This window comes from Rhodnius prolixus, unplaced genomic scaffold (assembly GCF_049639745.1).
Source record: "Rhodnius prolixus isolate KJV_2025 unplaced genomic scaffold, Rpr scaffold_1, whole genome shotgun sequence".
Classification (NCBI taxonomy): Eukaryota; Metazoa; Arthropoda; class Insecta; order Hemiptera; family Reduviidae; genus Rhodnius; species Rhodnius prolixus.
The window spans coordinates 68,494,801-68,509,839 of NW_027411581.1; the positions used below are offsets into that span (position 1 = coordinate 68,494,801).

The 15,039-nt window shown below is 35.5% G+C and overlaps 1 protein-coding gene across 5 annotated transcripts in view; it reads left to right on the forward strand.

Moving 5' to 3' along the window:
* Positions 1 to 15,039, forward strand: part of LOC141446303 (roundabout homolog 2-like) — a 295,539-nt gene that overhangs the window by 236,341 nt on the left and 44,159 nt on the right. The window contains exon 1 of one of the 5 annotated variants that reach the window (XM_074112854.1): positions 7,719 to 7,816. The exons of the other annotated variants lie outside the window; for them this stretch is intronic. The gene's annotated coding sequence lies outside the window, so the exon portion shown is untranslated. Of the gene's footprint in view, positions 1 to 7,718; positions 7,817 to 15,039 lie in introns of those variants that run through there. 5 annotated transcript variants of the gene reach the window in all.

Genomic DNA, 15,039 nt, shown 5'->3' on the forward strand with positions numbered 1-15,039 from the left:
TGTGTCTTCCGAGCAACATTTAATACAACAAGCGTTCACGTTTCGACACACTGCTACCAGGCGCCCTTCTACCTCCACTCCACTGTAACAGTTTTCTCTGTGACTCACAAAATAACGGAAGTTAATGTAATATTTATAAAATGTTCTTATAGTAGTTAGCCTCTTCATATTTGAGTAAGATGTTGTATATTTTTACTTATTCAAATCAACATTATTATTAAGTTGATATGTGTATATTTTTATAAAACCCTGAAGCTGAAAAAGGCAATTGTCCAATTGCGATACAAATCCGAGACAAACAATATTCGATGGTCACAAGAAGAAAAATAAGGTATTTTATTGATTAATGCCCGTTGAAGAATTAAATTATAAATTGTAATCGTTTGAAAAGTTCGGTACAGAGTGTTGAACGTAATTCTGATACATTAACTTGGAAATATTTCTGTTTATTGCAATACCGATAGAAGTAACATCCTGCTGAGAGATGAGAATGTGGTAACGCTAGAAAAGAGGATAGATCAATCAAAGAAGGGAGTCTGAGCCCCAGGTGAAGCTGCGCTCCTAACATCCATCATCGTGGGAAACTCATTTACCAAATCACTTAGAAAGTAAAACTGGTCCGAAGTTCGTTGCATCTCTTTATATCAGGAGTTTAAGTTGGGAATGTGCCCTGCTTGGAAATGGTTTCTCTTAGTTCTACTAGTAGCGCTAGCTCCTCAGACATACATTTTTAAAAATTTTATTTATTTGACTTTTTTTTATTTAAAAAGAAGTGCTCTTCTAAAAATAGTTTTAAAGTGAAACCCTCTTAATTTAAAGGAAGAATTGTGATTTTATTAAGGTGTTTTATTCTTATTCGGTAAGGAATTCCCTTTTATTTAAACAGAATCCTCTAATTCCCTAGTTTTGTTTATTTTCAGTATTTATTGTATTTTCAAATGTAATTTTTAGTTTGTTATTATTATTATTACTTTTTTAGGTTTAATTTTAAATATTAAATCGACAATCAGTATGTCTTTATCCATTTAAAATATATTAATTCGGTAAAAGTAATAATAAATAACAAGAATGAAACAATTAATGTAAGAAGTGTAAATATATTCAATAAAGACTTATCTATCTAATTGTCTATTTTTACTATCCATCCACCTGCCATCCGCCTCTTACTCCCATTGGATGTAAATAAGAATTGAATATGTGGCTGAAATCGCAGGGGTGAGGATCTTGTACAATGATTACTTCTTAGCGCTCTTAATCAAGTTGCCTCTAGCTTTTATTTCTTAAGATTTTTTAAAACAATTTCTTAGTGGAAGTGTTCTCAAAATATCGTCTCGTTTCCGTTAAAAGTGCTTCTATTGAGCCAAACCATTGTTAAAGCGTTTATCATTTAGTAAACATGTCAAACCGGAAGAAAACCTCGAACATTGTTGCGCTACAAATAGTCGTGTGCTCGCACCACGTGTGAAAATGGAGTCTACGTTTTCAATAAGTTCCTCAGACTTTTCTTCAATAAAGAAAATAACCACATATTTCCTTTAAAAAGGAAATAGGCATTTTCCAAAATGTACGAGCTTAATAAAACAGAATGGTGTTAAATTATTAAAAAATAATAATAATTAACAGTAACGAAGTTACTGGAGAACACCGCTGACAAATTAAGAAATATTCAGAATTTACTTGGCATCGTCAATCCTTGAGTTACTGGAGTTGATTATAAGGACAAAGAAGGAGTAGAAATAAGCGGCAAAGAGTGGATGAAGGATTATGGGAAGTGTAGAGGTAAAGAATGTCTGGAGAGGCGGCCATTAAAACTGCTCGCCCTGAATTTTTTTTACCCACTCCACGTTTGAGAAGTTGAAGTAAATATTACAATCTGGGAAACTGGCCAAGCCTCCTTCTAGTTCGAGGAGATGCTAAAGACTTGTGGAAGCACAGGGTCACAAAAAAAGAAGCATTTAAACGAGATAACATCGTTTTTCTGTTCATCTCACTCGTGGTAATTTATTTAGCTGACGTCATAGAGAAAGAGAGTTCGGGCCTCAAGGCAACAGTGGAGTCATTTCCTGGAGCCGTAAGCCATTATCATTGTTAGAAAAATTGTGAAAAACATTTCTAAAATATGGAACTTGGTCCAAAAATTAGATTTGGTGTGAATGCTGTTGAAGTGGTCCTCCAGGATCTGACTCATTCATTGGCTTCGAACCTTGAATTTTTGAAACATATTCCTTCTTACCAACTATAGACAGAGAACTTACTAACGTGACCGTTAATTTGTTAGCCTATAACACCATTTCCCAAGGGTTTCTCTAAAAACAATATTCTTTGGAACTTTCTTTGTAGATAGTTAAAAATCTAGTTGGCACTGGTTGATAATAATAATCACTGGAATAGTTGGCAAAAAGGCAGAAGAAGGAAATCAGCTGTTCTCTATTCACTGTCTAATCTTATTCTATCCTGTGTGTTCCTGAATTTAAGCGCCGTTCAACTCTACGCACTCATATTGTAGGTCTGGAGTATGTAGCTGCATTCAATGGGTTCTGTAATCCAGAGGGTAAACCTTACAAACAAGAATACTCTGTTTGGTGGATAGACTAGGGGAGCATCATTATGTAGTAGCATTGTGGTATGCAGGAGCAACTGGCGAATAGAAGAGAGGATTTAGCCTCGTTGGTAAGGGGGCTTTGGTTTGTTGGGGTAAGCTAACCTCCAATTACAGGACCGCCTGCAACTCCCTAGGTGGGACGCTCTAATTACATGTAATTATGCTGTAAAGGTAGTTAACATTAACACCGTAGTTAGGCAAATTTTATGACTAGCATACAATCAAAACTTCAGCTTCCCTCTCTTTCATCCGCAGTTCCCTTGGTCGTGCTGTAGACTTGAGCGCCACCAACCTTCCTCAGTCCGCACCCTCATTCTGCGTCTGACGCTCAGTTGTACAATGGCTAACCCAGCAAGTATAACTAAATTTATTACTTACACAGGCACAATTGTGGTGCTGTTATATTTTTAAAATTATACTTTTATAATGTAACAGCTTCAGATATAGTCGAGTGATGGTCTTCCTTTGTAAGGGAGTGTCTAATTATTCCTTGAATACCTAAAATGATTTCATCAACAGATTCAACGTCCAATTATATTCGTTCACGCTGATTACACGGTGACAGAAACTAAACACAGCCATTCATTTCAGCCACAGAAGAATTCAAGGTACAAAATTTATTTTAAAGTAGCCCGTAACAGCTTCCAGGCGGAAGGTAGGTCTGAGCGAATTAGCCAGAGATGTAAATATTCTGATATTGTTAAGACATCTCCAGAATTTACTTATTGGCGGGAGGGAGGGTACAAAAAGACCCCTGAAAAATTATTTTTACAAGATCATTGATAATTCTAAAAATTGAATTAATTTATAGGATTATCAGCGAAAACAATTATCAGAACTATCAGAATTGAATGTTGTTGTAAAAGTGGCAGATTGTAGTATACCTAGAGACTAGTGATTGACTACATTCATAAATTGGAGAGGATTTGAATGAAAAATTCCTCATTTGCAGATTTCTTTTTGGTGTTGTCTTATTATTAGAAAGAGAGGCGTTGCAGCAGATTATCGAATCGGACTTTGAGATCATCAGTCAGTATTACTGGATACTAGTAATTAAATACATTAATTACAAATTGAATCCGTGATAGTTCTAGCGGTATAAAATAGAAAACGTTATAGGAAAAACATTTTTAAATTTTTCCATACAGACGTTTGCAGAACTGAGGAGGAGCAAAGGTGGAGACTAAAGTGGGTAAGCTGGGAAACCCGAATGGAAAAGCTCCAATGAACTGTTCTGTACGTAGACATTTCCAAGTTTCGTTACCACAAAATCTCTCAAGAAAATATGCTTCTTTCGCCTTAACCTCTTTTCCGTTGTAAAAGTTTGTTAGTATTTATATTTTCCAATATTATATTAGTTTTCCGTTGAAAAATGGTAGCGAAGAAGGAGGTGGAACTGGAACGAGAGAGGAAATTATTGGAAAAGAGTTTTCGTCAGGAGTTAGCGAAGGAGTTTCGTTAACCCGGGGGATCTTATATATATCTGTAATGGAGAATGTGTTCCATCCCTCTTTAGGTGTACATCCGCAATGCTACCAACTTAAGGTGAGGAATATGCTTGTCTCTACATCCGCACAGTTCAACCGTACCAGAAACGGCTTTGTGTTTATATTTTCATAGAAGATAAATATTAGGTTTTCAAAAGTTTTCCCAGTATAGGTTGGCAACACTGCCAACTGGAGCATACTTTTATATATATATATATATACGTTATGTACATAAACGGTACATGAGACGAAGGCAAAAATTTTCAGTTTGTCTTTTGAAATATAAATTAAATGGTATAACTCTTGGGTTCAATCCAGCCAGTTTTTTTTGAGGAAACCTTCCACTTCCGCCTGAAGTAAGCAATTACCTCCTCCCATTTCCCTAAGGAAAATTTAATGATAATAATTTCAAACTGAACACTGAGTGAATGGTGAAATGATTTATAGGGGTTCAAACTCTTCATTTTCCACCATCCCTCCCTGTCGATATTAACTTGTCTGTTTATCTTTTCTTTCCTTTATTTGGAAAATTTTCAATTTAAATTTTTGGAAAACTAAATGTACTCTGCGTGTGTGTGTGTGTGTGTGTGTGTGTGTGTGTGTGTGTGCGATCAAGTTTAATAAAAACCAATCTGAAGTGAACACTCACATGACTTCCCCTGTCTCACAAGAAAATTCACAAATCCTTGTTGTTACCATTGAAAAAAAATCAGGGAAATCTCCTCTTAAACCAGAAATACCATAGTAGGTGGTAATGGGAAATGGACAGAAGAGCAAGCATGAAATCAATTTGAAACTCAAGTCCCCCCCCCCTATATTTTTATCCGCCCCAAGCGTGTTTTGTTTTTATTGTTAGCAATAAAATTTTATTATAATAACTATAGAAGGGAGGGGGGGGTGCAGAGGTTGTATGGAAAGGGTTTTCTTTCTAATAATCGTTAAAGTGGCGACAGCCTCTCGCAAGGTGTGATTACATTTTATACTACAAGTGGGCCCGGAAGGTGAAGGTCGGTATTGAAATAGTAGTTCTCACAAGGGACTTTTCACTCTCTGTTGGTACTGGCTGAGCCATTGTCAGAGCCAGGCTAAGTGAGATGTGCCCCTTCTTCTTCTCACTATCCTTTATTCTGCCCGATACGAGGATACTCGTATCGGGCAGAAGACAAGTCTGTGGAGGAGGAAGGACTCACAGCAATAGAACTATTCAGCCAAAATCCTCTAGCGGTAATTGCTCGTGTACCAAAAACTTAATATCGCAGCATCTAGTAGTTGATTTTAATTTCGCCGTAGACATCTTTATTGTCTTGTTTGCGTTGAAATTGTTTTTGAAGTATATTAGGAGCGTGCTGATGTTACCGGACCAAAGGCTGCCTAAACTGTTCGCGGAAGAAATTATTTAAAAAAAAAATAAGTTTAGATAAGCATTTTTCAATGAGTAATATGTTTAAAGCAAGAGGGCAACAGCTTAAATTAAATTACAACGTGACGCTGACAGAAGCACAGCATCACTGTTCCATGTGTGTTGTTTACACTCAGTTTTGAGAGCTGAAGAAAATGGCGGTTTGCCCAATTCTGATAGAGGTGCTGCACTTTTGCATCTACAGTGTCTCAGCAGTGCAGATAGTTTTATTCTGTATTGGTGACGAAGTACATAGAATGCTCTCCCATAGCAATCAGGATATTACGATTCAATATTTATGAATACAAAAGAAGTAAAAATTTTAAAATGGTTGAATGGCTGTTGACTCAGAAACCAGATATGTTCGTACGAGCCTCCCACCAAAAATAAGATGAAGAAGATGGCCCCCTAAACTAATAGCGTTTATAGACGATTATAACTAATCAGAATCACATACATTGAGCACTTCTTATTCCATCATACGTCTTTATTTCAGTTCTTACAGCTCTTAGTCGGAGGTTGGGTACACACAATCGATCCTTTTCATTCCAGGCCGGAGTTATTAACTTTTCGGCAGAGGAACGCTTCCTTCCTTGGTGAGGAGCAAACATGATTGATGTTTCTTGGTGGAGGACGCAGGAAGTCGTATGAGAAGAAAGAGAGGGAGCTTGGGAGGCTGAGAGAGAGAGAGAGAATGACGTAACAGGAAGCATGTGAGAGGAGCCCTAAAATGGCTGCTTTCTAAAATGGATTATTAAAACTGTCCGGCAGGACAGTTGTATAAGGGTTGATCGTCAAAAAGTGCACGAAAATAGTGTAACGTGGAAAAACACCCAACTTTGACCATTTTTTTTCTCTTTTTCTATAAAAGATAAAATTCCCAAATTTTCTTTAAAGTATAGGGCAAACCCTCCTTTATGACTGTAATTTTTTTTGCAACCACCCAGATCTAATAGGTTTCGAGAAAAAAGTTGCCGAAAATGAGCAAAAACGGCTTTTTCAAAAATTTTTGTTGTTGTTCTTCTTCTTCTTGTTGATACCTTTTTTGTAAACAACGTAGCGCCTAAACGCGTGAACCGATTTTCATGAATGAGGTGTCATACGATTTGGAATTTTATGTAGATGTGCTTCTTGGGGGTCTCGACGCTGTACATCGAATGGGGGAGGAGTTAGCCCCAAGTATATAAGGCCCCCTCCAAAATTATTATTACTAATAACTCTGTATATCTTAGCCCGATTTTGTTAAAATTTGGCAGGATGAAAGGGTTAGGCTCCGCTGCGTAATATTGAAGAAACGTTCTGCTCTTACGCCTATTAGGGGGAAGTATTGCAATCGTTTCAAATATCAAATGGTCTGGCTGAGTGTGTATGAAGGGGCACATATTTTCTCAGAAAAGACTTACGAGTGTTACTTTCTTCAAACATGGACATTTTATTGCACGATAGATTAAGCTTTCCTTAAAATGACATTCAAGTGTAACGAGCGGCCTGAAAAAATTCTGTTGCTTTTTAAGATGAATTGTGTCTTACACAATATACTTCGTAAGAGAAGTTTTTTGAATTTGAAGTTGGTTTCTCTCTCTTTCTGTTTGAGTGCGTGTTTGTGTATTTCAAATACCGGAAATTACAAAACGTTAAATTGTTTAGCTTTTAGACGACACAATCAGGTGATATGGTCAAAATCGATCCACCGGAAGTATCACTTCAATGAGTAGATCTTTCAGTTTGATAGGAATTTCTTGGAAACTTAAATAGGAAATTCGATTAAGCGTACACAAGTAAACTTATTAAAATTAAACGTGCCAAGTTTGTAGAATATTTGAGAGTTTAATTTAAAGAATAATATTAAGAGGAAGTCGTGAGAGTGTTCCTACCAGATTTTGTTCATAGAAATTATAATTTCTGAGAAAAACTTATTCCAAAAGTTGCGATAAGAGAACTTCATCAGTTAAAAGTGTTTGTATTATTAATTTGTATTTGTGGTGATAAGAAAGAGTGAATAATAATAAAGTTTTCTATAATTTAATGAACCATGAAGCGATGTCTAAATAAAAACATTCAAAAATAATATCCGTGACTAATCCCCAACTTGATGAAATAAATTCTTTTAGACTTTACTCTTTCCACCTGAATTAGTAAACAATAGACATGGTTATGGTTTTAATTTAATAAACTTAAAACTTATAGTGGCGTGATTTCCCCCTCCCTATAAAATAAAATCTAATTCATACGTCTTTTGACATTCGTAGAAGAAGTGCTAGTTATTTTTTTCTATTTTATTAGCCATTAAACTATTTGTTGAAGTCTTCATTTATCCTTCCCAATTTGGTAAGTAGATTTTTTGTAATTATTTAAATAAATATATTTTAATTCAGAAATTACCCTTATTTGGCGGTTGTTTTTAGTTCGATTAATTGTGCCTTAACTGCTGATATCTGTCTAGATGAAAAGTGACGTTAGTTCTGACTGATTGTTAAAATTCACTTCCTTTATCGCCACAGTATAACAGTTAATGATATTGCTCAGAGCAACTTTCGTTGCTCGATCGGAAAAATAAAACGATTCCCTTCTTGTTGTGATGTAGACACTCTGTGATCTATTTTTCTTTTTATCCATATCTTGGGACGTATCTCCCCGTTTTTATGACCAACTTGCGATATTACTTTTGTCTGATAATAAACTTGCAACCAAAATAATCATGTTGATGAACAGTTTTCACTTCAAGATTTTCTTGGAAACAATTTTCTGCAGCAATTTTTCTCGGCACACAGTTTCCATATATTTATGTCTATTACTTTTATTTGAAACATTTTTCCCAGAAATTTCAATCTTAAACGAATTCGGTGCAGGAATTTGTGAACCTTTTGTCGTTTAATCAACCCTTATACTTAACTTTTTAAACTGTAAGTTTTTGTTAAAGAGATATATATATATATATATATTGTTTTAACTTTATCTTCAGAAAAAATTATAAAGAAAAACGAGTTTTCCATTTATCATCTGCGGCTTGAACTTAACCCTAACCGTTGCAGTCGTGAAAAAGGACGGGAGGAACTCCGTTCGGCCTAAACACAACAGAGTTGTGAAAGGATTAAGGCTAAATTGAAAGGTTTATCATTTAAGAAAGCGATGGCAAATCCCTTCTACTAGCGCCTCACCGGCCAATACATGGACTGTTCAATATTATCTTTGGGAAGATCAGTTGGTAAATACAGAAATTATAACGCACGCAACGATTTTCTTTAATCAAGTGTCATTTCATTCAAAATTTTATTTTCAATTTTAGAGGGGAGTTCGCCTCGCGCAAGAAAGGCCCCCTTCCAAAACTATTAATACCAATAACTAAGTAAATCTCAGAAATTCGTTCCGTTCAAGGAACTGCATTATTATAACTCAATGTTAAGGTAATATGGAAGGTTAGTAAATTTTATCTTCATATATATCGTTTATTTTGCATCTGAGATGTTCACATTTTTCTCAACTTGGGGAGACAGGCTAACTATAAGTGTATCTGGGGAATTTTGTCGAAAAGAATTCTAATTATGACCTCTCAAAAAGTTGATATTATGTATAAAATAGGGTGTATGGTATATATATATAAGGAGTTCCATTCAACAAAATTTATCTGTAAAACAAGACTATTAAAGAAAATTTTATTAAAACCGGAAATCCGTTCTCTTTCAATCGACAGCTTTCCATCCGTGCTAACGACAAGGATTAGTACCAATCGATAGCTTTCCATCCGTGATAACGACTAGGACCAATTAAAAGCGTAGAAGTGGGTTGGTGGCATTGAAGTTTGGAAGTACCAATCTGTCCAGAACCGTGCCAGTTTTAGGTGCTTCTTCTCCTATGCAGATGAAGATTATATCAAAAGTATCAGTTATTTTAGAGAAAAGTGAAAATAATTGAGAAATCCATTTCAATTTAGTTAGGTGGAGGAATTTTCCTAATTCAGGATTTAACAATCCATTCAATCCTTTTTAATAATTTGAAAAGAATAGATCCTGGAGTGGGGTAGCTTGTATCCTAGAATTTCCTGGGACTGGTTTCATTTAACAGTTAGTCTCTAATCTAAGAGTGAGCGTGGTGTTAAAAAGTTGTGCCGGAAGTTATAACTCAGAATAATCAGATTTAGTGCTAATAGATTGAAATTTCGGCGTGCATGGGTAAGAGGGGAGACTCTATTTGAAGAGAAGTTGAAGTCCTTCCTTTAGCGAAGGAGGGAGGGAAGTAGATGATTCCTCAATCTGGCGCTTTCATTTCAACGGAAAATGAGTTAAGAACAGTCCAGGATAGCAGCCAATTAGGAGCTTTAAGCGAGTTTAAGAAAAGGAGTATGAAGTAGGAGAGTTAAGGGTTTCAAGGATATGGAACTGAGCGCCCAGCGACAAACAGTTACGGCTTGGGTTTCGGAAAACTGGAACTAGTTTCCCTTAACAGCCAGAACTTGCTACTGTTGTGTCAGTTTAACTTTCCATGGAGAAAACTTGATTAGGTTCTTAGGAGGGAATGGGTCGGTTATTGATTATTAACTGATTTAGAGGAGTGAAAATGACTCGTGGAAATTTAAAACAAGTATTACACACACACAGAGGGGGGAGAAGTACTTGTTGCGGTCAATAACTCACTTGTTTAAGAGAAGCTTGTGGATGAATTTCGTATGAGAGGAATTCCTGTTAATACGGTTTAAGGATTCAAGATCCAACCCCGACCGATCTTGGTCTTAGTTTTCAATAGGATATAGAACAAAATTTGATCTATGTAAAGTATATATCACGGATAACAAACGTAGATAATTCAATAATATTATATCTTCTAGTTGTTGTATTCTGCCGTTTAATAGGGTCTGGGCTATCACCAAAGATTAATAAAGTCTGAGCTCAATATGAAAAAGGTATCTAATTTTTTTATCTAGAGTTCTGATTTGGAAATTTTCATTATTTGAGATCGATTGAGAATGTGTGCAATGTAGAAAGAGGTAAATGATTCGCAACATCAATTACCACAGTTGCTAAAAAAGACTCAGTGCCTCGAGTTATCCTACTAAACAAACTGGAAGGTGAATCTCCAGTCAGCAGGGTGGTTGGGCCCAAACACAGTACCCACCTCTGTGGAAGAGGATGTCTTAGTTTTGTGGATTTTAGATTTTTGCCAGTAGAAATAAAAGTAACAAGGTAATTGAAATAGTGATTTTGAGAGTTCAGTAGCGAGCTGATTGCTGAGTTTCCTTGGTCACGATTCCAAGCCTACCTTTTGCTCCCAGAAAGACCGAGCTTTGTTAAATACCATTGTAATTCACCTGAACCCTGACGGTTCAGTACTCTCCCACCTTGCTGCGACCGTCCCGTTTTCCCTCCCTGCTTTTACCACCATCCACGATCTTTCAGTTCAGTCTACTACCGGCTGGCTGTAGTTCTGATTAAATTGTTAGCTCTCTAGTCCACTCCAAATACGTGTTGAATCGCTGATTGCCTCAACAACCAACTTCTTTTTTCTAACAAAAAAAAAATCATATTATCTGGTTAACGAACCAGACGATAGAAATACATGATTTGAAATATTCAAAAGAGATTCTTTTATTGAAACTTTTTCATTTCCGGGTTATTAAAATATCGATTTTCTAAAAAATAAGGGAAAAGTTCTTCCGCAGCAGTGAATTATTATTTCTCTTGCATCCGCTTCGGAAGGAAGCTTCCCAACTTATCAGGGTAGGCCATTAATAGTTTCTTCACTTGTCTAGATTTGGTCCATGAGGATCAATTTTTGCACTCCAGCAGAATTGGTAAAGATTTTGCCGTAAACTTAAAAACTCTTAAGAGACCGTTAAAAATTAATTCTTGTGCTTAACAAGTTCTCTAAGTTCACGGGCTTAATCTGCGGCTTGACTTTCTTCAAACTTAATGATTATGTGTAGATCTATACAGTTTATCGCAAACTTTGATTAAAGGTATTAGGAAAAACTGTTGGTAGATTTCTTCTAAATTATCTTGTTTACAATACTAACTGTTGTATACAGAGGGATTCTGAAAATTTTCCAACACCATACTTCCTTCGATATAATCGATTTATTTTACATATAATATTGAAGGCAACTGTCTTTTTATTACAAACTTATATTTAGGATAAATTTCAAAGTTATTGTGATCAAATTAGTATTACATTCTTCAGCATCCATCACATTCTTAACCCAATATGTAGGCAATTATGTAATGTGATAACGTATCGTGTTATTCAACGTTTTGTTTAGTAAATAATTGCCAAAGTATTCTCTAATAACTAATGCATCAAGCGATCAATGAAATAATTATTTGCGCATAATTAATAATAATTGCAAATTATCGACATTAATTCAATTAATAATAATTGCAAATTATCGATATTAATTCAATTAATAATAATTGTATTCATACTATATTATGGCCTGGAAATGCAATATATGCATGTCCGCAGTTGGATTTGTGGTGGTACTTCGCCAATTCGTCTTGAATAAGGCAAATCAGTTTATTTTATAACACTTTACTCTTAACAAAAATAGTATTTAAATGTGAGTAATTTTTAATAAGATTTTTCTCTTCTTAGAGAAGGTTGAAGAACAGAAATAGTTCGCAAGAAGGACCAAATTACCTAGTCCTGTGTAGGTCTGGGTATAAGAATGAAGTGAAATGCCCTATTTATCAATTTGGTTAACCAAACAAAGTTTAGCGAAATTCATATTGCCAAAAACACGTTATTCATTGATCATATGTTAAGACACCTTAACATGGTCTTAATATAATTAATTTAAATACTTTTCAGAGATGTAAATTATTTATTTTATACAAATTCTAATTTACAGAGTAGTGTATTTGATATTTATCAATATTTAATAATTGGTTCGTTAATATTAGATTATTATAATTAATTGAGGTGGCAAATAGATGGTAGTTCACCCAATCCAAATGTGGCCATAAAACTTATGACTTTGTTGTCAATATTTTTTTAAATAAATTTTTTTATTAATCTATCTAAAAAGTTAAAACAAAAAAAAATGCTGGTTTCACATTTGCGTCCCTCAAATATAAATAGGACTGAAATTCCTAAATAAGAAGTTATATTTTAGAGATCTAAAAGTTACTTTTAGTTTCATTTGGGTGTCCTTTAAATTTTTAATTTTAATATTTTTTCTCTATCACAAGCTCTACAGTTTATTTGTGACGGCTTTTTATCAGTTGACTTTGTTTATTCTGTAAAGATTTGTAATATAGATTAACTCCCTGGTTAAATTTTCAGTGTGGTAAATAAATACGGCGTCAATGCGGGAGTTTGTTCTGGTATAAAGGAACGGATTGAAGAGGTGGCCACTGCTGTTTGAAAAGAACTCTAGTGTTTACATACCTCTCCAGTAGAGCGCTCTCGGCTCACTTGTTGCCTGTACGCCGTTGCCGAGGTTTTCTCGCTACTGCAAAAATAATGCTCGACAATGTTTTCATGATTTATCTACCCTTTGAAGACATGTCAGCGCTCTTGAAGCAACTAAAAACTATTTTCAATTCGTCCCATTATGACTCACTGATCATGTTTCATAACTTTCTCCACTGTTAACCTCTCTATTTCAACATTGCGCTCACAGCTACATCATTTAATAAAGGTCTGTACTATTATTATTCCTTTCCTTTGTAACTTTAATGTGAACTGTTGCGAACCCAAATGCTGCCGATAACTCTAAGTAATAAGAATATTTTGTAATTTCTGTTCAATATTCTACAAAATCAGAGCGCGTTTTATAGTTATTCCCGAGATTTTCTCTTAGTTTGCTTAGCAGTAAATCGAAGTTGAGCTTAGATCAGAAGTTGCGGAACGAACTCTCGATATTCGTTTCTCTCGGAGCTAAGTATTTCGGAGAAAGAAACATTGTCTTCTGTTGACTGTCAATAGCGGTTTTTCTTCTTCCGTTTGGAAATCAGTCAATGATAGAAGTGTAGAATGTGCAATAAGGAGCCACGATAGCAGAGCGCTTACAGAGGAAGCAAAGCCAGAATGTTTTGTATTTTTTCTGGGTTCGATTCCTGGTCTATCCCTTGGATTTTATTTTTAATGGTTTATATGAGAATTTAATAGTAAATTACATCTGCTGTCTGCCTCCGTCCTCGGCACCTACTTTGATAGTTGGAGGTAAAGCCGGCCTGAGGAAATTAGACTTTACTTTACTTATACAGCCATGTTTGAGTCGCAAAACTCAAAATGTTTTCTCCCATAAATAGTTTAAAAATAATAATAATAAATGCATTAAAAACAAAGACAAAAAAACAGTAAATCTCAGTTAGAGCGCACTCTCTTGGGATATTGTAGCGAGAGTATGGGTGCAGACAACAGCACTGAGTAGCGGTTATTTCCCATCCTGCAACCTTATTAAAGGTTAACACATTGCTGGGTTATTTTTCTGGATGAGTATATCTCCCCTTCTGGATGGTCTACCTTGGGGAAGAAAACTGCTGCAATATGTTTCGATATGTGTCCCTGGTGACATAATATCATTTAGAATGATAATTTTCTTGGGGGAGTTTTTTTTATTTTGTGAGGAGGGAAATTTGATTGCTACCACAAGAGTTGGCAAGCATGTTTTGGATATTTGGCTAGTAGTCACGGTAATTTTCTAGACAGGGAACACTTGGCGTTACACATTAATGCGCTGAATTGCTGTCAGATTTAAAGGTTATTTTTTGTTTGTTTCTTGTTTTTTGTGGTCAGCAATTGAAGATTTGTTTTCGACGGCACAACTTGTTTTAGAAGGTTCTAAAAGGTTGGAGCTGTTTATCGATTGAGAATTGTTTAGAAAACTCATCCAAATTGGTATTTTACGCCTAACCTAACCTCCCTGCTGCTCCTCCAGATGTACCTTAATCTAGTTTTGCAGCCTTTCAAGAGAGGTAAGAGAAAGTGGTCAGAACGCAAAACTCTTTCCATTTCCACCTTCTCAGATCATGTTGCTATTGATTCTGTGAGTTGAAATTCAATTAATGCAGACATATTTACTGTACTCCCTTACTGATGCCTTAATTTGTTTATACAAAGGTATCAATTTGTACTTGATTTTAGCCTAGATTACCTTTCATTTGTAATTGTAGACTCGAACCCTTTCAAGTTCTACACAGCCTCTGACCGCTCTTAAGGTGCCTATTCGGAAATCACCATTTTTTATCTCGCAAGCATACGTACTCTGTCTCCTTCAAAAAGATTATATTTTTTGAATAATCTGTGCTGTGAAATGATTCTGAACTTTCCTTTAGCTTGGCCAAACCAAATGAAAGAAAAACCAAAACGTTTTAGTGTGCGCGATGGTGCCATGTTTACATGTTCTTACCCCTCGTAAGAGAAAAGTATTGCGATCGTGGGGATCTTTTATTTAGAATTTTCACACTTCAATCGGAAATGCCCATTTTGAGGCCTTGTCAGTTACAAATGGTTTTTATAATTGTGCGGTCGGTCGGCCCTTTGAGGCCTTGTCAGTTACAAATGGTTTTTATAATTGTGCGGTCGGTCAGCCCTTTGAGGCCTTGTCAGTTACAAAT